This window comes from Saccoglossus kowalevskii, chromosome 17 (assembly GCF_978046115.1).
Source record: "Saccoglossus kowalevskii chromosome 17, keSacKowa6.1, whole genome shotgun sequence".
Classification (NCBI taxonomy): domain Eukaryota; kingdom Metazoa; phylum Hemichordata; class Enteropneusta; family Harrimaniidae; genus Saccoglossus; species Saccoglossus kowalevskii.
This window is the reverse complement of record NC_140657.1, coordinates 4821122-4847592: the sequence shown is the minus strand read 5'-3', so window position 1 is coordinate 4847592 and position 26471 is coordinate 4821122. Positions and strand designations below refer to the sequence as shown.

The following is a 26471-nucleotide window of genomic DNA, read 5'->3' as shown; positions in this document are numbered from 1 at the left end:
GAACTCGATAATGTAGATTCCATATCTATACAAATAATCTAGTCAGTTGTTTCCACCTGAAATTTACATACGCCTTGCATGGGCAATGTGCGAGATATCCGCGCTTTTAGTGACATACAGAAATAGCGTCATATTGAACTATTAATTGACAGCACCAAAATCATTTTGCATTGGCCGGGAATCGAACCCGGGCCTCCCGCATGGCAGGCGAGAATTCTACCACTGAACCACCAATGCGCTATGTTTTTGTTCCATCACGGACATTTCAGGAAATATTGAATTTTATGTGACATAATGCAGATTAAGTTAGTATCAGTACTCGATAATGTAGATTCCATATCTATTCAAATAATCTAGTCAGTTGTTTCCACCTGAAAATTACATATGTCTCGCATGGGCAATGTGCGAGATTTCCGCGCTTTTAGTGACACACAGAAATAACGTCATATTGAACTATTGACAGCACCAAAATCATTTTGCATTGGCCGGGAATCTACCACTGAGCCACCAATGCGATATGTTGTTGTTCCATCACGGACATTTCAGGAAATATTGAATTTTATGTGACATAATGCAGATTAAGTTAGTATCAGAACGCGATAATGTAGATTCCATATCTATTCAAATAATCTCGTCAGTTGTTTCCACCTGAAATTTACATATGTTTCCGCGCTTTTAGTGACACACAGACATAACGTCATATTGAACTATTAATTGACAGCACCAAAATCATTTTGCATTGGCCGGGAATCGAACCCGGGCCTCCCGCGTGGCAGGCGAGAATTCTACCACTGAACCACCAATGCGATATGTTGTTGTTCCATCACGGACATTTCAGGAAATATTGAATTTTATGTGACATAATGCAGATTAAGTTAGTATCAGTACTCGATAATGTAGATTGCATATCTATACAAATAATCTAGTCAATTGTTTCCACCTGAAATTTACATACGTCTCGCATGGGCAATGTGCGAGATTTCCGCGCTTTTAGTGACACACAGAAATAACGTCATATTGAACTATTAATTGACAGTACCAAAATCATTTTGCATTGGCCGGGAATCTACCACTGAACCACCAATGCGATATGTTGTTGATCCATCACGGACATTTCAGAAAATATTAAATTTTATGTGACATAATGCAGATTAAGTTAGTATCAGTACTCGATAATGTAGATTCCATATATATACAAATAATCTAGTCAGTTGTTTCCACCTGAAATTTACATACGTCTCGCATGGGCAATGTGCGAGATTTCCGCGCTTTTAGTGACACACAGAAATAACGTCATATTGAACTATTAATTGACAGCACAAAATCATTTTGCATAGGCCGGGAATCTACCACTGAACCACCAATGCGATATGTTGTTGTTCCATCACGGACATTTCAGGAAATATTGAATTTTATGTGACATAATGCAGATTAAGTTAGTATCAGAACTCGATAATGTAGATTCCATATCTATACAAATAATCTAGTTAGTTGTTTCCACCTGAAATTTACATACGCCTTGCATGGGCAATGTGCGAGATATCCGCGCTTTTAGTGACATACAGAAATAGCGTCATATTGAACTATTAATTGACAGCACCAAAATCATTTTGCATTGGCCGGGAATCGAACCCGGGCCTCCCGCATGGCAGGCGAGAATTCTACCACTGAACCACCAATGCGCTATGTTTTTGTTCCATCACGGACATTTCAGGAAATATTGAATTTTATGTGACATAATGCAGATTAAGTTAGTATCAGTACTCGATAATGTAGATTCCATATCTATTCAAATAATCTAGTCAGTTGTTTCCACCTGAAAATTACATATGTCTCGCATGGGCAATGTGCGAGATTTCCGCGCTTTTAGTGACACACAGAAATAACGTCATATTGAACTATTAATTGACAGCACCAAAATCATTTTGCATTGGCCGGGAATCTACCACTGAGCCACCAATGCGATATGTTGTTGTTCCATCACGGACATTTCAGGAAATATTGAATTTTATGTGACAAAATGCAGATTAAGTTAGTATCAGAACGCGATAATGTAGATTCCATATCTATTCAAATAATCTCGTCAGTTGTTTCCACCTGAAATTTACATATGTTTCCGCGCTTTTAGTGACACACAGACATAACGTCATATTGAACTATTAATTGACAGCACCAAAATCATTTTGCATTGGCCGGGAATCGAACCCAGGCCTCCCGCGTGGCAGGCGAGAATTCTACCACTGAACCACCAATGCGATATGTTGTTGTTCCATCACGGACATTTCAGGAAATATTGAATTTTATGTGACATAATGCAGATTAAGTTAGTATCAGAACTCGATAATGTAGATTCCATATCTATACAAATAATCTAGTCAGTTGTTTCCACCTGAAATTTACATACGCCTTGCATGGGCAATGTGCGAGATATCCGCGCTTTTAGTGACATACAGAAATAGCGTCATATTGAACTATTAATTGACAGCACCAAAATCATTTTGCATTGGCCGCGAATCGAACCCGGGCCTCCCGCGTGGCAGGCGAGAATTCTACCACTGAACCACCAATGCGATATGTTGTTGTTCCATCACGGACATTTCAGGAAATATTGAATTTTATGTGACATAATGCAGATCAAGTTAGTATCAGAACGCGATAATGTAGATTCCATATCTATACAAATAATCTAGTCAGTTGTTTCCACCTGAAATTTACATATATGTCGCACAGTCAATGTGCGAGATTTCTGCGCTTTTCGTGACACACAGACGTCATATTGAAATATTAATTGACAGCACCAAAATCATTTTGCATTGGCCGGGAATCGAACCCGAGCCTCCCGCGTGGCAGGCGAGAATTCTACCACTGAACCACCAATGCGATATGTTGTTGATCCATCACGGACATTTCGGAAAATATTAAATTTTATGTGACATAATGCAGATTAAGTTAGTATCAGTACTCGATAATGTAGATTCCATATATATACAAATAATCTAGTCAGTTGTTTCCAACTGAAATTTACATACGTCTCGCATGGGCAATGTGCGAGATTTCCGCGCTTTTAGTGACACACAGAAATAACATCATATTGAACTATTAATTGACAGCACAAAATCATTTTGCATAGGCCGGGAATCTACCACTGAACCACCAATGCGATATGTTGTTGTTCCATCACGGACATTTCAGGAAATATTGAATTTTATGTGACATAATGCAGATTAAGTTAGTATCAGAACTCGATAATGTAGATTCCATATCTATACAAATAATCTAGTCAGTTGTTTCCACCTGAAATTTACATACGCCTTGCATGGGCAATGTGCGAGATATCCGCGCTTTTAGTGACATACAGAAATAGCGTCATATTGAACTATTAATTGACAGCACCAAAATCATTTTGCATTGGCCGGGAATCGAACCCGGGCCTCCCGCGTGGCAGGCGAGAATTCTACCACTGAACCACCAATGCGATATGTTGTTGTTCCATCACGGACATTTCAGGAAATATTGAATTTTATGTGACATAATGCAGATCAAGTTAGTATCAGAACGCGATAATGTAGATTCCATATATATACAAATAATCTAGTCAGTTGTTTCCACCTGAAAATTAGATATGTCTCGCATGGGCAATGTGCGAGATTTCCGCGCTTTTAGTGACACACACAAATAACGTCATATTGAACTATTAATTGACAGCACCAAAATCATTTTGCATTTGCATTGGCATTTCAGGAAATATTGAATTTTATGTGACATAATGCAGATTAACTTAGTATCAGAACTCGATAATGTAGATTCCATATCTATACAAATAATCTAGTCAATTGTTTCCACCTGAAATTTACATACGTCTCGCATGGGCAATGTGCGAGATTTCCGCGCTTTTAGTGACACACAGAAATAACGTCATATTGAACTATTAATTGACAGCACCAAATTCATTTTGCATTGGCCGGGAATCGAACCCGGGCCTCCCGCGTGGCAGGCGAGAATTCTACCACTGAACCACCAATGCGATATGTTGTTGTTCCATCACGGACATTTCAGGAAATATTAAATTTTATGTGACATAATGCAGATTAAGTTAGTATCAGTACTCGATAATGTAGATTCCATATATATACAAATAATCTAGTCAGTTGTTTCCACCTGAAATTTACATACGTCTCGCATGGGCAATGTGCGAGATTTCCGCGCTTTTAGTGACACACAGAAATGACGTCATATTGAACTATTAATTGACAGCACCAAAATCATTTTGCATAGGCCGGGAATCTACCACTGAACCACCAATGCGATATGTTGTTGTTCCATCACGGACATTTCAGGAAATATTGAATTTTATGTGACATAATGCAGATCAGTTAGTATTAGAACGCGATAATGTAGATTCCATATCTATACAAATAATCTAGTCAGTTGTTTCCACCTGAAATTTACATATATGTCGCACAGTCAATGTGCGAGATTTCTGCGCTTTTCGTGACACACAGACGTCATATTGAAATATTAATTGACAGCACCAAAATCATTTTGCATTGGCCGGGAATCGAACCCGAGCCTCCCGCGTGGCAGGCGAGAATTCTACCACTGAACCACCAATGCGATATGTTGTTGATCCATCACGGACATTTCAGAAAATATTAAATTTTATGTGACATAATGCAGATTAAGTTAGTATCAGTACTCGATAATGTAGATTCCATATATATACAAATAATCTAGTCAGTTGTTTCCACCTGAAATTTACATACGTCTCGCATGGGCAATGTGCTAGATTTCCGCGCTTTTAGTGACACACAGAAATAACGTCATATTGAACTATTAATTGACAGCACAAAATCATTTTGCATAGGCCGGGAATCTACCACTGAACCACCAATGCGATATGTTGTTGTTCCATCACGGACATTTCAGGAAATATTGAATTTTATGTGACAAAATGCAGATTAAGTTAGTATCAGAACTCGATAATGTAGATTCCATATCTATACAAATAATCTAGGCAGTTGTTTCCACCTGAAATTTACATACGCCTTGCATGGGCAATGTGCGAGATATCCGCGCATTTAGTGACATACAGAAATAGCGTCATATTGAACTATTAATTGACAGCACCAAAATCAGTTTGCATTGGCCGGGAATCGAACCCGGGCCTCCCGCATGGCAGGCGAGAATTCTACCACTGAACCACCAATGCGCTATGTTTTTGTTCCATCACGGACATTTCAGGAAATATTGAATTTTATGTGACATAATGCAGATTAAGTTAGTATCAGTACTCGATAATGTAGATTCCATATATATACAAATAATCTAGTCAGTTGTTTCCACCTGAAAATTACATATGTCTCGCATGGGCAATGTGCGAGATTTCCGCGCTTTTAGTGACACACAGAAATAACGTCATATTGAACTATTAATTGACAGCACCAAAATCATTTTGCATTGGCCGGGAATCTACCACTGAGCCACCAATGCGAAATGTTGTTGTTCCATCACGGACATTTCAGGAAATATTAAATTTTATGTGACATAATGCAGATTAAGTTAGTATCAGTACTCGATAATGTAGATTCCATATATATACAAATAATCTAGTCAGTTGTTTCCACCTGAAAATTACATATGTCTCGCATGGGCAATGTGCGAGATTTCCGCGCTTTTAGTGACACACAGAAATAACGTCATATTGAACTATTAATTGACAGCACCAAAATCATTTTGCATTGGCCGGGAATCTACCACTGAGCCACCAATGCGAAATGTTGTTGTTCCATCACGGACATTTCAGGAAATATTAAATTTTATGTGACATAATGCAGATTAAGTTAGTATCAGTACTCGATAATGTAGATTCCATATATATACAAATAATCTAGTCAGTTGTTTCCACCTGAAATTTACATACGTCTCGCATGGGCAATGTGCGAGATTTCCGCGCTTTTAGTGACACACAGAAATGACGTCATATTGAACTATTAATTGACAGCACCAAAATCATTTTGCATAGGCCGGGAATCTACCACTGAACCACCAATGCGATATGTTGTTGTTCCATCACGGACATTTCAGGAAATATTGAATTTTATGTGACATAATGCAGATTAAGTTAGTATCAGAACTCGATAATGTAGATTCCATATCTATACAAATAATCTAGTCAGTTGTTTCCACCTGAAATTTACATACGCCTTGCATGGGCAATGTGCGAGATATCCGCGCTTTTAGTGACATACAGAAATATCGTCATATTGAACTATTAATTGACAGCACCAAAATCATTTGTCATTGGCCGGGAATCGAACCCGGGCCTCCCGCGTGGCAGGCGAGAATTCTACCACTGAACCATCAATGCGCTATGTTTTTGTTCCATCACGGACATTTCAGGAAATATTGAATTTTATGTGTCATAATGCAGATTAAGTTAGTATCAGTACTCGATAATGTAGATTCCATATCTATACAAATAATCTAGTCAGTTGTTTCCACCTGAAATTTACATACGTCTCGCATGGGCAATGTGCGAGATTTCCGCGCTTTTAGTGACACACAGAAATGACGTCATATTGAACTATTAATTGACAGCACCAAAATCATTTTGCATAGGCCGGGAATCTACCACTGAACCACCAATGCGATATGTTGTTGTTCCATCACGGACATTTCAGGAAATATTAAATTTTATGTGACATAATGCAGATTAAGTTAGTATCAGTACTCGATAATGTAGATTCCATATATATACAAATAATCTAGTCAGTTGTTTCCACCTGAAATTTACATACGTCTCGCATGGGCAATGTGCGAGATTTCCGCGCTTTTAGTGACACACAGAAATGGCGTCATATTGAACTATTAATTGACAGCACCAAAATCATTTTGCATAGGCCGGGAATCTACCACTGAACCACCAATGCGATATGTTGTTGTTCCATCACGGACATTTCAGGAAATATTGAATTTTATGTGACATAATGCAGATTAAGTTAGTATCGGAACTCGATAATGTAGATTCCATATCTATACAAATAATCTAGTCAGTTGTTTCCACCTGAAATTTACATACGCCTTGCATGGGCAATGTGCGAGATATCCGCGCTTTTAGTGACATACAGAAATAGCGTCATATTGAACTATTAATTGACAGCACCAAAATCATTTTGCATTGGCCGGGAATCGAACCCGGGCCTCCCGCGTGGCAGGCGAGAATTCTACCACTGAACCACCAATGCGCTATGTTTTTGTTCCATCACGGACATTTGATGAAATATTGAATTTTATGTGTCATAATGCAGATTAAGTTAGTATCAGTACTCGATAATGTAGATTCCATATCTATACAAATAATCTAGTCAGTTGTTTCCACCTGAAATTTACATACGTCTCGCATGGGCAATGTGCGAGATTTTCGCGCTTTTAGTGACACACAGAAATGACGTCATATTGAACTATTAATTGACAGCACCAAAATCATTTTGCATAGGCCGGGAATCTACCACTGAACCACCAATGCGATATGTTGTTGTTCCATCACGGACATTTCAGGAAATATTAAATTTTATGTGACATAATGCAGATTAAGTTAGTATCAGTACTCGATAATGTAGATTCCATATATGTACAAATAATCTAGTCAGTTGTTTCTACCTGAAGTTTACATACGTCTCGCATGGGCAATGTGCGAGATTTCCGCGCTTTTAGTGACACACAGAAATGACGTCATATTGAACTATTAATTGACAGCACCAAAATCATTTTGCATAGGCCGGGAATCTACCACTGAACCACCAATGCGATATGTTGTTGTTCCATCACGGACATTTCAGGAAATATTGAATTTTATGTGACATAATGCAGATTAAGTTAGTATCAGAACTCGATAATGTAGATTCCATATCTATACAAATAATCTAGTCAGTTGTTTCCACCTAAAATTTACATACGCCTTGCATGGGCAATGTGCGAGATATCCGCGCTTTTAGTGACATACAGAAATAGCGTCATATTGAACTATTAATTGACAGCACCAAAATCATTTTGCATTGGCCGGGAATCGAACCCGGGCCTCCCGCGTGGCAGGCGAGAATTCTACCACTGAACCACCAATGCGATATGTTGTTGTTCCATCACGGACATTTCAGGAAATATTGAATTTTATGTGACATAATGCAGATTAAGTTAGTATCAGAACTCGATAATGTAGATTCCATATCTATACAAATAATCTAGTCAGTTGTTTCCACCTGAAATTTACATACGCCTTGCATGGGCAATGTGCGAGATATCCGCGCTTTTAGTGACATACAGAAATATCGTCATATTGAACTATTAATTGACAGCACCAAAATCATTTGTCATTGGCCGGGAATCGAACCCGGGCCTCCCGCGTGGCAGGCGAGAATTCTACCACTGAACCACCAATGCGCTATGTTTTTGTTCCATCACGGACATTTCAGGAAATATTGAATTTTATGTGTCATAATGCAGATTAAGTTAGTATCAGTACTCGATAATGTAGATTCCATATCTATACAAATAATCTAGTCAGTTGTTTCCACCTGAAATTTGCATACGTCTCGCATGGGCAATGTGCGAGATTTCCGCGCTTTTAGTGACACACAGAAATGACGTCATATTGAACTATTAATTGACAGCACCAAAATCATTTTGCATAGGCCGGGAATCTACCACTGAACCACCAATGCGATATGTTGTTGTTCCATCACGGACATTTCAGGAAATATTAAATTTTATGTGACATAATGCAGATTTAGTTAGTATCAGTACTCGATAATGTAGATTCCATATATATACAAATAATCTAGTCAGTTGTTTCCACCTGAAATTTACATACGTCTCGCATGGGCAATGTGCGAGATTTCCGCGCTTTTAGTGACACACAGAAATGGCGTCATATTGAACTATTAATTGACAGCACCAAAATCATTTTGCATAGGCCGGGAATCTACCACTGAACCACCAATGCGATATGTTGTTGTTCCATCACGGACATTTCAGGAAATATTGAATTTTATGTGACATAATGCAGATTAAGTTAGTATCGGAACTCGATAATGTAGATTCCATATCTATACAAATAATCTAGTCAGTTGCTTCCACCTGAAATTTACATACGCCTTGCATGGGCAATGTGCGAGATATCCGCGCTTTTAGTGACATACAGAAATAGCGTCATATTGAACTATTAATTGACAGCACCAAAATCATTTTGCATTGGCCGGGAATCGAACCCGGGCCTCCCGCGTGGCAGGCGAGAATTCTACCACTGAACCACCAATGCGCTATGTTTTTGTTCCATCACGGACATTTCAGGAAATATTGAATTTTATGTGTCATAATGCAGATTAAGTTAGTATCAGTACTCGATAATGTAGATTCCATATCTATACAAATAATCTAGTCAGTTGTTTCCACCTGAAATTTACATACGTCTCGCATGGGCAATGTGCGAGATTTCCGCGCTTTTAGTAACACACAGAAATGACGTCATATTGAACTATTAATTGACAGCACCAAAATCATTTTGCATAGGCCGGGAATCTACCACTGAACCACCAATGCGATATGTTGTTGTTCCATCACGGACATTTCAGGAAATATTAAATTTTATGTGACATAATGCAGATTAAGTTAGTATCAGTACTCGATAATGTAGATTCCATATATATACAAATAATCTAGTCAGTTGTTTCTACCTGAAGTTTACATACGTCTCGCATGGGCAATGTGCGAGATTTCCGCGCTTTTAGTGACACACAGAAATGACGTCATATTGAACTATTAATTGACAGCACCAAAATCATTTTGCATAGGCCGGGAATCTACCACTGAACCACCAATGCGATATGTTGTTGTTCCATCACGGACATTTCAGGAAATATTGAATTTTATGTGACATAATGCAGATTAAGTTAGTATCAGAACTCGATAATGTAGATTCCATATCTATACAAATAATCTAGTCAGTTGTTTCCACCTAAAATTTACATACGCCTTGCATGGGCAATGTGCGAGATATCCGCGCTTTTAGTGACATACAGAAATAGCGTCATATTGAACTATTAATTGACAGCACCAAAATCATTTTGCATTGGCCGGGAATCGAACCCGGGCCTCCCGCGTGGCAGGCGAGAATTCTACCACTGAACCACCAATGCGATATGTTGTTGTTCCATCACGGACATTTCAGGAAATATTGAATTTTATGTGACATAATGCAGATTAAGTTAGTATCAGAACTCGATAATGTAGATTCTATATCTATACAAATAATCTAGTCAGTTGTTTCCACCTGAAATTTACATACGCCTTGCATGGGCAATGTGCGAGATATCCGCGCTTTTAGTGACATACAGAAATAGCGTCATATTGAACTATTAATTGACAGCACCAAAATCATTTTGCATTGGCCGGGAATCGAACCCGGGCCTCCCGCGTGGCAGGCGAGAATTCTACCACTGAACCACCAATGCGCTATGTTTTTGTTCCATCACGGACATTTCAGGAAATATTGAATTTTATGTGTCATAATGCAGATTAAGTTAGTATCAGTACTCGATAATGTAGATTCCATATATATACAAATAATCTAGTCAGTTGTTTCCACCTGAAATTTACATACGTCTCGCATGGGCTATGTGCGAGATTTCCGCGCTTTTAGTGACACACAGAAATGACGTCATATTGAACTATTAATTGACAGCACCAAAATCATTTTGCATAGGCCGGGAATCTACCACTGAACCACCAATGCGATATGTTGTTGTTCCATCACGGACATTTCAGGAAATATTGAATTTTATGTGACATAATGCAGATTAAGTTAGTATCAGAACTCGATAATGTAGATTCCATATCTATACAAATAATCTAGTCAGTTGTTTCCACCTGAAATTTACATACGCCTTGCATGGGCAATGTGCGAGATATCCGCGCTTTTAGTGACATACAGAAATATCGTCATATTGAACTATTAATTGACAGCACCAAAATCATTTTGCATAGGCCGGGAATCTGCCACTGAACCACCAATGCGATATGTTGTTGTTCCATCACGGACATTTCAGGAAATATTAAATTTTATGTGACATAATGCAGATTAAGTTAGTATCAGTACTCGATAATGTAGATTCCATATATATACAAATAATCTAGTCAGTTGTTTCCACCTGAAATTTACATACGTCTCGCATGGGCAATGTGCGAGATTTCCGCGCTTTTAGTGACACATAGAAATGGCGTCATATTGAACTATTAATTTACAGCACCAAAATCATTTTGCATAGGCCGGGAATCTACCACTGAACCACCAATGCGATATGTTGTTGTTCCATCACGGACATTTCAGGAAATATTGAATTTTATGTGACATAATGCAGATTAAGTTAGTATCAGAACTCGATAATGTAGATTCCTTATCTATACAAATAATCTAGTCAGTTGTTTCCACCTGAAATTTACATACGCCTTGCATGGGCAATGTGCGAGATATCCGCGCTTTTAGTGACATACAGAAATAGCGTCATATTGAACTATTAATTGACAGCACCAAAATCATTTTGCATTGGCCGGGAATCGAACCCGGGCCTCCCGCGTGGCAGGCGAGAATTCTACCACTGAACCACCAATGCGCTATGTTTATGTTCCATCACGGACTTTTCAGGAAATATTGAATTTTATGTGTCACAATGCAGATTAAGTTAGTATCAGTACTCGAAAATGTAGATTCCATATCTATACAAATAATCTAGTCAGTTGTTTCCACCTGAAATTTACATACGTCTCGCATGGGCAATGTGCGAGATTTCCGCGCTTTTAGTGACACACAGAAATGACGTCATATTGAACTATTAATTGACAGCACCAAAATCATTTTGCATAGGCCGGGAATCTACCACTGAACCACCAATGCGATATGTTGTTGTTCCATCACGGAAATTTCAGGAAATATTAAATTTTATGTGACATAATGCAGATTAAGTTAGTATCAGTACTCGATAATGTAGATTCCATATATATACAAATAATCTAGTCAGTTGTTTCCACCTGAAATTTACATACGTCTCGCATGGGCAATGTGCGAGATTTCCGCGCTTTTAGTGACACACAGAAATGACGTCATATTGAACTATTAATTGACAGCACCAAAATCATTTTGCATAGGCCGGGAATCTACCACTGAACCACCAATGCGATATGTTGTTGTTCCATCACGGACATTTCAGGAAATATTGAATTTTATGTGACATAATGCAGATTAAGTTAGTATCAGAACTCGATAATGTAGATTCCATATCTATACAAATAATCTAGTCAGTTGTTTCCACCTAAAATTTACATACGCCTTGCATGGGCAATGTGCGAGATATCCGCGCTTTTAGTGACATACAGAAATAGCGTCATATTGAACTATTAATTGACAGCACCAAAAACATTTTGCATTGGCCGGAATCGAACCCGGGCCTCCCGCGTGGCAGGCGAGAATTCTACCACTGAACCACCAATGTGCTATGTTTTTGTTCCATCACGGACATTTCAGGAAATATTGAATTTTATGTGTCATAATGCAGATTAAGTTAGTATCAGTACTCGATAATGTAGATTCCATATCTATACAAATAATCTAGTCAGTTGTTTCCACCTGAAATGTACATACGTCTTGCATGGGCAATACGCGAGATTTCCGCGCTTTTAGTGACACACAGAAATGACGTCATATTGAACTATTAATTGACAGCACCAAAATCATTTTGCATAGGCCGGGAATCTACCACTGAACCACCAATGCGATATGTTGTTGTTCCATCACGGACATTTCAGGAAATATTAAATTTTATGTGACATAATGCAGATTAAGTTAGTATCAGTACTCGATAATGTAGATTCCATATATATACAAATAATCTAGTCAGTTGTTTCCACCTGAAATTTACATACGTCTCGCATGGGCAATGTGCGAGATTTCCGCGCTTTTAGTGACACACAGAAATGACGTCATATTGAACTATTAATTGACAGCACCAAAATCATTTTGCATAGGCCGGGAATCTACCACTGAACCACCAATGCGATATGTTGTTGTTCCATCACGGACATTTCAGGAAATATTGAATTTTATGTGATATAATGCAGATTAAGTTAGTATCAGAACTCGATAATGTAGATTCTATATCTATACAAATAATCTAGTCAGTTGTTTCCACCTGAAATTTACATACGCCTTGCATGGGCAATGTGCGAGATATCCGCGCTTTTATTGACATACAGAAATAGCGTCATATTGAACTATTAATTGACAGCACCACAATCATTTTGCATTGGCCGGGAATCGAACACGGGCCTCCCGCGTGGCAGGCGAGAATTCTACCACTGAACCACCAATGCGCTATGTTTTTGTTCCATCACGGACATTTCAGGAAATATTGAATTTTATGTGTCATAATGCAGATTAAGTTAGTATCAGTACTCGATAATGTAGATTCCATATATATACAAATAATCTAGTCAGTTGTTTCCACCTGAAATTTACATACGTCTCGCATGGGCTATGTGCGAGATTTCCGCGCTTTTAGTGACACACAGAAATGACGTCATATTGAACTATTAATTGACAGCACCAAAATCATTTTGCATAGGCCGGGAATCTACCACTGAACCACCAATGCGATATGTTGTTGTTCCATCACGGACATTTCAGGAAATATTGAATTTTATGTGATATAATGCAGATTAAGTTAGTATCAGAACTCGATAATGTAGATTCTATATCTATACAAATAATCTAGTCAGTTGTTTCCACCTGAAATTTACATACGCCTTGCATGGGCAATGTGCGAGATATCCGCGCTTTTATTGACATACAGAAATAGCGTCATATTGAACTATTAATTGACAGCACCACAATCATTTTGCATTGGCCGTGAATCGAACCCGGGCCTCCCGCGTGGCAGGCGAGAATTCTACCACTGAACCACCAATGCGCTATGTTTTTGTTCCATCACGGACATTTCAGGAAATATTGAATTTTATGTGTCATAATGCAGATTAAGTTAGTATCAGTACTCGATAATGTAGATTCCATATATATACAAATAATCTAGTCAGTTGTTTCCACCTGAAATTTACATACGTCTCGCATGGGCTATGTGCGAGATTTCCGCGCTTTTAGTGACACACAGAAATGACGTCATATTGAACTATTAATTGACAGCACCAAAATCATTTTGCATAGGCCGGGAATCTACCACTGAACCACCAATGCGATATGTTGTTGTTCCATCACGGACATTTCAGGAAATATTGAATTTTATGTGACATAATTCAGATTAAGTTAGTATTAGAACTCGATAATGTAGATTCCATATCTATACAAATAATCTAGTCAGTTGTTTCCACCTGAAATTTACATACGCCTTGCATGGGCAATGTGCGAGATATCCGCGCTTTTAGTGACATACAGAAATAGCGTTATATTGAAATATTAATTGACAGCACCAAAATCATTTTGCATTGGCCGGGAATCGAACCCGGGCCTCCCGCGTGGCAGGCGAGAATTCTACCACTGAACCACCAATGCGCTATGTTTTTGTTCCATCACGGACATTTCAGGAAATATTGAATTTTATGTGTCATAATGCAGATTAAGTTAGTATCAGTACTCGATAATGTAGATCCCATATCTATACAAATAATCTAGTCAGTTGTTTCCACCTGAAATTTACATACGTCTCGCATGGGCAATGTGCGAGATTTCCGCGCTTTTAGTGACACACAGAAATGACGTCATATTGAACTATTAATTGACAGCACCAAAATCATTTTGCATAGGCCGGGAATCTACCACTGAACCACCAATGCGATATGTTGTTGTTCCATCACGGACATTTCAGGAAATATTGAATTTTATGTGACATAATGCAGATTAAGTTAGTATCAGAACTCGATAATGTAGATTCCATATCTATACAAATAATCTAGTCAGTTGTTTCCACCTGAAATTTACATACGCCTTGCATGGGCAATGTGCGAGATATCCGCGCTTTTAGTGACATACAGAAATAGCGTCATATTGAACTATTAATTGACAGCACCAACATCATTTTGCATTGGCCGGGAATCGAACCCGGGCCTCCCGCATGGCAGGCGAGAATTCTACCACTGAACCACCAATGCGCTATGTTTTTGTTCCATCACGGACATTTCAGGAAATATTGAATTTTATGTGACATAATGCAGATTAAGTTAGTATCAGTACTCGATAATGTAGATTCCATATCTATACAAATAATCTAGTCAGTTGTTTCCACCTGAAAATTACATATGTCTCGCATGGGCAATGTGCGAGATTTCCGCGCTTTTAGTGACACACAGAAATAACGTCATATTGAACTATTAATTGACAGCACCAAAATCATTTTGCATTGGCCGGGAATCTACCACTGAACCACCAATGCGATATGTTGTTGTTCCATCACGGACATTTCAGGAAATATTGAATTTTATGTGACATAATGCAGATTAAGTTAGTATCAGAACGCGATAATGTAGATTCCATATCTATTCAAATAATCTCGTCAGTTGTTTCCACCTGAAATTTACATATGTTTCCGCGCTTTTAGTGACACACAGACATAACGTCATATTGAACTATTAATTGACAGCACCAAAATCATTTTGCATTGGCCGGGAATCGAACCCGGGCCTCCCGCGTGGCAGGCGAGAATTCTACCACTGAACCACCAATGCAATATGTTGTTGTTCCATCACGGACATTTCAGGAAATATTGAATTTTATGTGACATAATGCAGATTAAGTTAGTATCAGTACTCGATAATGTAGATTCCATATCTATACAAATAATCTAGTCAATTGTTTCCACCTGAAATTTACATACGTCTCGCATGGGCAATGTGCGAGATTTCCGCGCTTTTAGTTACACACAGAAATAACATCATATTGAACTATTAATTGACAGCACCAAAATCATTTTGCATTGGCCGGGAATCGAACCCGGGCCTCCCGCGTGGCAGGCGAGAATTCTACCACTGAACCACCAATGCGACATGTTGTTGTTCCATCACGGACATTTCAGGAAATATTGAATTTTATGTGACATAATGCAGATCAAGTTAGTATCAGAACGCGATAATGTAGATTCCATATCTATACAAATAATCTAGTCAGATGTTTCCACCTGAAATTTACATATATGTCGCACAGTCAATGTGCGAGATTTCTGCGCTTTTCGTGACACACAGACGTCATATTGAAATATTAATTGACAGCACCAAAATCATTTTGCATTGGCCGGGAATCGAACCCGGGCCTCCCGCATGGCAGGCGAGAATTCTACCACTGAACCACCAATGCGCTGTGTTTTCTTTCCATCACGGACATTTCAGGAAATATTGAATTTTATGTGACATAATGCAGATTAAGTTAGTATCAGTACTCGATAATGTAGATTCCATATCTATACAAATAATCTAGTCAATTGTTTCCACCTGAAATTTACATACGTCTCGCATGGGCAATGTGCGAGATTTCCGCGCTTTTAGTGACACACAGAAATAACGTCATATTGAACTATTAATTGACAGCACAAAATCATTTTGCATAGGCCGGGAATCTACCACTGAACCACCAATGCGATATGTTGTTGTTCCATCACGGACATTTCAGGAAATATTGAATTTTATGTGACATAATGCAGATTAAGTTAGTATCAGAACTCGATAATGTAGATTCCATATATATACAAATAATCTAGTCAGTTGTTTCCACCTGAAATTTACATACGTCTCGCATGGGCAATGTGCGAGATTTCCGCGCTTTTAGTGACACACAGAAATAACGTCATATTGAACTATTAATTGACAGCACCAAAATCATTTTGCATTGGCCGGGAATCGAACCCGGGCCTCCCGCGTGGCAGGCGAGAATTCTACCACTGAACCACCTATGCGATATGTTGTTGTTCCATCACGGACATTTCAGGAAATATTAAATTTTATGTGACATAATGCAGATTAAGTTAGTATCAGTACTCGATAATGTAGATTCCATATATATACAAATAATCTAGTCAGTTGTTTCCACCTGAAATTTACATACGTCTCGCATGGGCAATGTGCGAGATTTCCGCGCTTTTAGTGACACACAGAAATGACGTCATATTGAACTATTAATTGACAGCACCAAAATCATTTTGCATAGGCCGGGAATCTACCACTGAACCACCAATGCGATATGTTGTTGTTCCATCACGGACATTTCAGGAAATATTGAATTTTATGTGACATAATGCAGATTAAGTTAGTATCAGAACTCGATAATGTAGATTCCATATCTATACAAATAATCTAGTCAGTTGTTTCCACCTGAAATTTACATACGCCTTGCATGGGCAATGTGCGAGATATCCGCGCTTTTAGTGACATACAGAAATAGCGTCATATTGAACTATTAATTGACAGCACCAAAATCATTTTGCATTGGCCGGGAATCGAACCCGGGCCTCCCGCGTGGCAGGCGAGAATTCTACCACTGAACCACCAATGCGATATGTTGTTGTTCCATCACGGACATTTCAGGAAATATTGAATTTTATGTGACATAATGCAGATTAAGTTAGTATCAGTACTCGATAATGTAGATTCCATATCTATACAAATAATCTAGTCAATTGTTTCCACCTGAAATTTACATACGTCTCGCATGGGCAATGTGCGAGATTTCCGCGCTTTTAGTGACACACAGAAATAACATCATATTGAACTATTAATTGACAGCACCAAAATCATTTTGCATTGGCCGGGAATCGAACCCGGGCCTCCCGCGTGGCAGGCGAGAATTCTACCACTGAACCACCATTGCGATATGTTGTTGTTCCATCACGGACATTTCAGGAAATATTGAATTTTATGTGACATAATGCAGATCAAGTTAGTATCAGAACGCGATAATGTAGATTCCATATCTATACAAATAATCTAGTCAGATGTTTCCACCTGAAATTTACATATATGTCGCACAGTCAATGTGCGAGATTTCTGCGCTTTTCGTGACACACAGACGTCATATTGAAATATTAATTGACAGCACCAAAATCATTTTGCATTGGCCGGGAATCGAACCCGGGCCTCCCGCATGGCAGGCGAGAATTTTACCACTAAACCACCAATGCGCTATGTTTTTGTTCCATCACGGACATTTCAGGAAATATTGAATTTTATGTGACATAATGCAGATCAAGTTAGTATCAGAACGCGATAATGTAGATTCCATATATATACAACTAATCTAGTCAGTTGTTTCCACCTGAAAATTACATATGTCTCGCATGGGCAATGTGCGAGATTTCCGCGCTTTTAGTGACACACAGAAATAACGTCATATTGAACTATTAATTGACAGCACCAAAATCATTTTGCATTGGCCGGGAATCTACCACTGAACCACCAATGCGATATGTTGTTGTTCCATCACGGACATTTCAGGAAATATTGAATTTTATGTGACATAATGCAGATTAAGTTAGTATCAGAACGCGATAATGTAGATTCCATATCTATTCAAATAATCTCGTCAGTTGTTTCCACCTGAAATTTACATATGTTTCCGCGCTTTTAGTGACACACAGACATAACGTCATATTGAACTATTAATTGACAGCACCAAAATCATTTTGCATTTGCATTGGCATTTCAGGAAATATTGAATTTTATGTGACATAATGCAGATTAAGTTAGTATCAGAACTCGATAATGTAGATTCCATATCTATACAAATAATCTAGTCAATTGTTTCCACCTGAAATTTACATACGTCTCGCATGGGCAATGTGCGAGATTTCCGCGCTTTTAGTGAAACACAGAAATAACGTCATATTGAACTATTAATTGACAGCACCAAAATCATTTTGCATTGGCCGGGAATCGAACCCGGTCCTCCCGCGTGGCAGGCGAGAATTCTACCACTGAACCACCAATGCGATATGTTGTTGTTCCATCACGGACATTTCAGGAAATATTAAATTTTATGTGACATAATGCAGATTAAGTTAGTATCAGTACTCGATAATGTAGATTCCATATATATACAAATAATCTAGTCAGTTGTTTCCACCTGAAATTTACATACGTCTCGCCTGGGCAATGTGCGAGATTTCCGCGCTTTTAGTGACACACAGAAATGACGTCATATTGAACTATTAATTGACAGCACCAAAATCATTTTGCATTGGCCGGGAATCGAACCCGGGCCTCCCGCGTGGCAGGCGAGAATTCTACCACTGAACCACCAATGCGATATGTTGTTGTTCCATCACGGACATTTCAGGAAATATTTAATTTTATGTGACATAATGCAGATCAAGTTAGTATCAGAACGCGATAATGTAGATTCCATATCTATACAAATAATCTAGTCAGTTGTTTCCACCTGAAATTTACATACGCCTTGCATGGGCAATGTGCGAGATATCCGCGCTTTTAGTGACATACAGAAATAGCGTCATATTGAACTATTAATTGACAGCACCAAAATCATTTTGCATTGGCCGGGAATCGAACCCGGGCCTCGCGCGTGGCAGGCGAGAATTCTACCACTGAACCACCAATGCGATATGTTGTTGTTCCATCACGGACATTTCAGGAAATATTGAATTTTATGTGACATAATGCAGATCAAGTTAGTATCAGAACGCGATAATGTAGATTCCATATCTATACAAATAATCTAGTCAGTTGTTTCCACCTGAAATTTACATATATGTCGCACAGTCAATGTGCGAGATTTCTGCGCTTTTCGTGACACACAGACGTCATATTGAAATCTTAATTGACAGCACCAAAATCATTTTGCATTGGCCGGGAATCGAACCCGAGCCTCCCGCGTGGCAGGCGAGAATTCTACCACTGAACCACCAATGCGATATGTTGTTGATCCATCACGGACATTTCAGAAAATATTAAATTTTATGTGACATAATGCAGATTAAGTTAGTATCAGTACTAGATAATGTAGATTCCATATATATACAAATAATCTAGTCAATTGTTTCCACCTGAAATTTACATACGTCTCGCATGGGCAATGTGCGAGATTTCCGCGCTTTTAGTGACACACAGAAATAACGTCATATTGAACTATTATTTGACAGCACCAAAATCATTTTGCATTGGCCGGGAATCGAACCCGGGCCTCCCGCGTGGCAGGCGAGAATTCTACCACTGAACCACCAATGCGATATGTTGTTGTTCCATCACGGACATTTCAGGAAATATTGAATTTTATGTGACATAATGCAGATTAAGTTAGTATCAGAACTCGATAATGTAGATTCCATATCTATACAAATAATCTAGTCAGTTGTTTCCACCTGAATTTTACATACGCCTTGCATGGGCAATGTGCGAGATATCCGCGCTTTTAGTGACATACAGAAATAGCTTCATATTGAACTATTAATTGACAGCACCAAAATCATTTTGCATTGGCCGGGAATCGAACCCGGGCCTCCCGCGTGGCAGGCGAGAATTCTACCACTGAACCACCAATGCGATATGTTGTTGTTCCATCACGGACATTTCAGGAAATATTGAATTTTATGTGACATAATGCAGATCAAGTTAGTATCAGAACGCGATAATGTAGATTCCATATCTATACAAATAATCTAGTCAGTTGTTTCCACCTGAAATTTACATATATGTCGCACAGTCAATGTGCGAGATTTCTGCGCTTTTCGTGACACACAGACGTCATATTGAAATATTAATTGACAGCACCAAAATCATTTTGCATTGGCCGGGAATCTAACCCGAGCCTCCCGCGTGGCAGGCGAGAATTCTACCACTGAACCACCAATGCGATATGTTGTTGATCCATCACGGACATTTCAGAAAATATTAAATTTTATGTGACATAATGCAGATTAAGTTAGTATCAGTACTCGATAATGTAGATTCCATATATATACAAATAATCTAGTCAGTTGTTTCCACCTGAAATTTACATACGTCTCGCATGGGCAATGTGCGAGATTTCCGCGCTTTTAGTGACACACAGAAATGACGTCATATTGAACTATTAATTGACAGCACCAAAATCATTTTGCATAGGCCGGGAATCTACCACTGAACCACCAATGCGATATGTTGTTGTTCCATCACGGACATTTCAGGAAATATTGAATTTTATGTGACATAATGCAGATTAAGTTAGTATCAGAACTCGATAATGTAGATTCCATATCTATACAAATAATCTAGTTAGTTGTTTCCACCTGAAATTTACATACGCCTTGCATGGGCAATGTGCGAGATATCCGCGCTTTTAGTGACATACAGAAATAGCGTCATATTGAACTATTAATTGACAGCACCGAAATCATTTTGCATTGGCCGGGAATCGAACCCGGCCTCCCGCGTGGCAGGCGAGAATTCTACCACTGAACCACCAATGCGATATGTTGTTGTTCCATCACGGACATTTCAGGAAATATTAAATTTTATGTGACATAATGCAGATTAAGTTAGTATCAGTACTCGATAATGTAGATTCCATATATATACAAATAATCTAGTCAGTTGTTTCCACCTGAAATTTACATACGTCTCGCATGGGCAATGTGCGAGATTTCCGCGCTTTTAGTGACACACAGAAATGACGTCATATTGAACTATTAATTGACAGCACCAAAATCATTTTGCATAGGCCGGGAATCGACCACTGAACCACCAATGCGATATGTTGTTGTTCTATCACGGACATTTCAGGAAATATTAAATTTTATGTGACATAATGCAGATTAAGTTAGTATCAGTACTCGATAATGTAGATTCCATATATATACAAATAATCTAGTCAGTTGTTTCCACCTGAAATTTACATACGTCTCGCATGGGCAATGTGCGAGATTTCCGCGCTTTTAGTGACACACAGAAATGACGTCATATTGAACTATTAATTGACAGCACCAAAATCATTTTGCATAGGCCGGGAATCGACCACTGAACCACCAATGCGATATGTTGTTGTTCCATCACGGACATTTCAGGAAATATTGAATTTTATGTGACATAATGCAGATTAAGTTAGTATCAGAACTCGATAATGTAGATTCCATATCTATACAAATAATCTAGTCAGTTGTTTCCACCTGAAATTTACATACGTCTCGCATGGGCAATGTGCGAGATTTCCGCGCTTTTAGTGACACACAGAAATGACGTCATATTGAACTATTAATTGACAGCACCAAAATCATTTTGCATAGGCCGGGAATCTACCACTGAACCACCAATGCGATATGTTGTTGTTCCATCACGGACATTTCAGGAAATATTGAATTTTATGTGACATAATGCAGATTAAGTTAGTATCAGAACTCGATAATGTAGATTCCATATCTATACAAATAATCTAGTCAGTTGTTTCCACCTGAAATTTACATACGCCTTGCATGGGCAATGTGCGAGATATCCGCGCTTTTAGTGACATACAGAAATAGCGTCATATTGAACTATTAATTGACAGCACCAAAATCATTTTGCATTGGCCGGGAATGGAACCCGGGCCTCCCGCGTGGCAGGCGAGAATTCTACCACTGAACCACCAATGCGTTATGTTTTTGTTCCATCACGGACATTTCAGGAAATATTGAATTTTATGTGTCATAATGCAGATTAAGTTAGTATCAGTACTCGATAATGTAGATTCCATATCTATACAAATAATCTAGTCAGTTGTTTCCACCTGAAATTTACATACGTCTCGCATGGGCAATGTGCGAGATTTCCGCGCTTTTAGTGACACACAGAAATGACGTCATATTGAACTATTAATTGACAGCACCAAAATCATTTTGCATAGGCCGGGAATCTACCACTGAACCACCAATGCGATATGTTGTTGTTCCATCACGGACATTTCAGGAAATATTAAATTTTATGTGACATAATGCAGATTAAGTTAGTATCAGTACTCGATAATGTAGATTCCATATATATACAAATAATCTAGTCAGTTGTTTCCACCTGAAATTTACATACGTCTCGCATGGGCAATGTGCGAGATTTCCGCGCTTTTAGTGACACACAGAAATGACGTCATATTGAACTATTAATTGACAGCACCAAAATCATTTTGCATAGGCCGGGAATCTACCACTGAACCACCAATGCGATATATTGTTGTTCCATCACGGACATTTCAGGAAATATTGAATTTTATGTGACATAATGCAGATTAAGTTAGTATCAGTACTCGATAATGTAGATTCCATATCTATACAAATAATCTAGTCAATTGTTTCCATCTGAAATTTACATACGTCTCGCATGGGCAATGTGCGAGATTTCCGCGCTTTTAGTGACACACAGAAATAACGTCATATTGAACTATTAATTGACAGCACCAAAATCATTTTGCATTGGCCGGGAATCGAACCCGGGCCTCCCACGTGGCAGGCGAGAATTCTACCACTGAACCACCAATGCGATATGTTGTTGTTCCATTACGGACATTTCAGGAAATATTGAATTTTATGTGACATAATGCAGATTAAGTTAGTATCAGTATTCGATATTGTAGATTCCATATCTATACAAATAATCTAGTCAGTTGTTTCCACCTGAAATTTACATACGTCTCGCATGGGCAATGTGCGAGATTTCCGCGCTTTTAGTGACACACAGAAATAACGTCATATTGAACTATTAATTGACAGCACAAAATCATTTTGCATAGGCCGGGAATCTACCACTGAACCACCAATGCGATATGTTGTTGTTCCATCACGGACATTTCAGGAAATATTGAATTTTATGTGACATAATGCAGATTAAGTTAGTATCAGAACTCGATAATGTAGATTCCATATCTATACAAATAATCTAGTCAATTGTTTCCATCTGAAATTTACATACGTCTCGCATGGGCAATGTGCGAGATTTCCGCGCTTTTAGTGACACACAGAAATAACGTCATATTGAACTATTAATTGACAGCACCAAAATCATTTTGCACTGGCCGGGAATCGAACCCGGGCCTCCCACGTGGCAGGCGAGAATTCTACCACTGAACCACCAATGCGATATGTTGTTGTTCCATTACGGACATTTCAGGAAATATTGAATTTTATGTGACATAATGCAGATTATGTTAGTATCAGTACTCGTTATTGTAGATTCCATATTTATACAAATAATCTAGTCAGTTGTTTCCACCTGAAATTTACATACGTCTCGCATGGGCAATGTGCGAGATTTCCGCGCTTTTAGTGACACACAGAAATAACGTCATATTGAACTATTAATTGACAGCACAAAATCATTTTGCATAGGCCGGGAATCTACCACTGAACCACCAATGCGATATGTTGTTGTTCCATCACGGACATTTCAGGAAATATTGAATTTTATGTGACATAATGCAGATTAAGTTAGTATCAGAACTCGATAATGTAGATTACATATCTATACAAATAATCTAGTCACTTGTTTCCACCTGAAATTTTACATACGCCTTGCATGGGCAATGTGCGAGATATCCGCGCTTTTAGTGACATACAGAAATAGCGTCATATTGAACTATTAATTGACAGCACCAAAATCATTTTCCATTGGCCGGGAATCGAACCCGGGCCTCCCGCGTGGCAGGCGAGAATTCTACCACTGAACCACCAATGCGATATGTTGTTGTTCCATCACGGACATTTCAGGAAATATTGAATTTTATGTGACATAATGCAGATCAAGTTAGTATCAGAACGCGATAATGTAGATTCCATATACAGTAAAACCTGTCAAAACCGACCCCTGGATAAACCGACCTACTGTCAGAACCGACCGATTTATGTAGCCCCGAAATTTCTCCATAGACGCCTATGTTAAAACAACCTGTGAAATCCGACCACTGTTTACTCCGAACACCGACCGCATTGATCGGTCCCAAGTCCAATATTCACACTGAACACATCGACCATCCGACCATTTGCACCACATCCGCTGTCTAGTAATTCGGTCTGCCCGACCTAAAAAGTGTGCATTGTGTCCAAATTCCGCGAACGTCACAGAAACAATACCAAATCTCACACTACAAGTAACGTCCCGTGTAAAACAATGGCAACTGATTACATTTTTCACACCACACGCCCACGCATAGCGTGGTGTCTGGACAGTATAATGACCCCGGATATAAACAAATGATCGGGGTCATCACCTTCAATTGCGGTGAAGCACACTGCATTATCACTTCTTCAACGCTCAAAAGACATTGAGTTTTCTTCTTTCCATAACGATTCTGATCGACAATTTTGTGCTTTCGAATGTTTCCGTAAAGGGGGCTTCAAGATTGAAATTTATGATGACGAAGAAGCAGACGACAACAAAGAATTCGGAAACCTTATTTAGCAAGTTGCAGACCCGCAAACACAGTGTAGCGTTGTAGAATACCTCCACTTTGATGAACGTATACCGACTGAAGCAATGTATGACGGCGAGTGGGAGCAACAGATTGTTGAGAATTTTATTGCAGACAAAGAAAACCATGAATCTATAGACAACAATGACATAAATTGCAACGACAGTCAAATTATTGACCCCCACAACGACAGTGACTTGACACATGGCGATGTGCTAGACATGTTGACAAGATTACAGAACAAAGACTCCAGTTACTTGACAGATATCCAAAATTTCATAATTCGAACGGAAAACAAAATCGTTGAAAAAAAAAGATGTTCTTTAAAGTAGTCAAAGCTTGATGATTTTTTACATCGTAATTTGATTCATTGACTCACAGTCCCTGTTGAGGGACTGTGATTGACTTAACAGCAAAATCGACTGTCTGCATAAATTATGATAATTACATGTAGCTCACGTGAACATACGTTGTGATGTCATCCAAAATGGACGCCTTCAGTTACGATACGCAATACTTACCCGGTCTGTTCGAATAGTTATTTTAATGTTAATTGATGTCATGTACATACCATAATATTTTTGTCTTGTTTGGTAAATTATTTTATTGAAACAATACAATAAATGCACATTGTAAATACATGTAGAATCACCGGAGGCAAACTCCGATGTCTTTCATTTGTCCCGTGTTTACAGCACATGTAATTGTTGTTTCAATCAAAGTCACGCCCACCCTGAATAAACCGACTCCCTCTGAAAACCGACCATAGATCCCAGTCCCAGTCATGGTCGGTTTTGACAGGTTTTACTGTATATACAAATAATCTAGTCAATTGTTTCCACCTGAAATTTACAAACGTCTCGCATGGGCAATGTGCGAGATTTCCGCGCTTTTAGTGACACACAGAAATAACGTCATATTGAACTATTATTTGACAGCACCAAAATCATTTTGCATTGGCCGGGAATCGAACCCGGGCCTCCCGCATGGCAGGCGAGAATTCTACCACTGA

General features: G+C 38.7%; 16 non-coding genes across 16 annotated transcripts; all 16 read right to left on the bottom strand.

The window, feature by feature from the left end:
• Positions 1-735: 735 nt before the first annotated feature.
• Positions 736-806, bottom strand: TRNAG-GCC (transfer RNA glycine (anticodon GCC)). Its single transcript has one exon. It is a non-coding gene; the product is annotated as a tRNA-Gly (tRNA).
• A 2598-nt stretch (positions 807-3404) lies between these two features.
• TRNAG-GCC (transfer RNA glycine (anticodon GCC)) lies at positions 3405-3475 on the bottom strand. Its single transcript has one exon. It is a non-coding gene; the product is annotated as a tRNA-Gly (tRNA).
• Positions 3476-3953: 478 nt separating this feature from the next.
• TRNAG-GCC (transfer RNA glycine (anticodon GCC)) lies at positions 3954-4024 on the bottom strand. Its single transcript has one exon. It is a non-coding gene; the product is annotated as a tRNA-Gly (tRNA).
• A 3149-nt stretch (positions 4025-7173) lies between these two features.
• TRNAG-GCC (transfer RNA glycine (anticodon GCC)) lies at positions 7174-7244 on the bottom strand. The gene has a single exon. It is a non-coding gene; the product is annotated as a tRNA-Gly (tRNA).
• Positions 7245-8050: 806 nt separating this feature from the next.
• Positions 8051-8121, bottom strand: TRNAG-GCC (transfer RNA glycine (anticodon GCC)). The gene has a single exon. It is a non-coding gene; the product is annotated as a tRNA-Gly (tRNA).
• Positions 8122-9242: 1121 nt separating this feature from the next.
• TRNAG-GCC (transfer RNA glycine (anticodon GCC)) lies at positions 9243-9313 on the bottom strand. The gene has a single exon. It is a non-coding gene; the product is annotated as a tRNA-Gly (tRNA).
• An 806-nt stretch (positions 9314-10119) lies between these two features.
• TRNAG-GCC (transfer RNA glycine (anticodon GCC)) lies at positions 10120-10190 on the bottom strand. The gene has a single exon. It is a non-coding gene; the product is annotated as a tRNA-Gly (tRNA).
• Positions 10191-10434: 244 nt separating this feature from the next.
• On the bottom strand, positions 10435-10505 carry TRNAG-GCC (transfer RNA glycine (anticodon GCC)). The gene has a single exon. It is a non-coding gene; the product is annotated as a tRNA-Gly (tRNA).
• A 1087-nt stretch (positions 10506-11592) lies between these two features.
• TRNAG-GCC (transfer RNA glycine (anticodon GCC)) lies at positions 11593-11663 on the bottom strand. Its single transcript has one exon. It is a non-coding gene; the product is annotated as a tRNA-Gly (tRNA).
• A 2874-nt stretch (positions 11664-14537) lies between these two features.
• On the bottom strand, positions 14538-14608 carry TRNAG-GCC (transfer RNA glycine (anticodon GCC)). The gene has a single exon. It is a non-coding gene; the product is annotated as a tRNA-Gly (tRNA).
• A 1098-nt stretch (positions 14609-15706) lies between these two features.
• Positions 15707-15777, bottom strand: TRNAG-GCC (transfer RNA glycine (anticodon GCC)). The gene has a single exon. It is a non-coding gene; the product is annotated as a tRNA-Gly (tRNA).
• A 244-nt stretch (positions 15778-16021) lies between these two features.
• Positions 16022-16092, bottom strand: TRNAG-GCC (transfer RNA glycine (anticodon GCC)). Its single transcript has one exon. It is a non-coding gene; the product is annotated as a tRNA-Gly (tRNA).
• Positions 16093-17522: 1430 nt separating this feature from the next.
• TRNAG-GCC (transfer RNA glycine (anticodon GCC)) lies at positions 17523-17593 on the bottom strand. Its single transcript has one exon. It is a non-coding gene; the product is annotated as a tRNA-Gly (tRNA).
• A 1676-nt stretch (positions 17594-19269) lies between these two features.
• Positions 19270-19340, bottom strand: TRNAG-GCC (transfer RNA glycine (anticodon GCC)). Its single transcript has one exon. It is a non-coding gene; the product is annotated as a tRNA-Gly (tRNA).
• Positions 19341-20209: 869 nt separating this feature from the next.
• Positions 20210-20280, bottom strand: TRNAG-GCC (transfer RNA glycine (anticodon GCC)). The gene has a single exon. It is a non-coding gene; the product is annotated as a tRNA-Gly (tRNA).
• A 244-nt stretch (positions 20281-20524) lies between these two features.
• TRNAG-GCC (transfer RNA glycine (anticodon GCC)) lies at positions 20525-20595 on the bottom strand. The gene has a single exon. It is a non-coding gene; the product is annotated as a tRNA-Gly (tRNA).
• Between the last annotated feature and the right edge of the window lie 5876 nt (positions 20596-26471).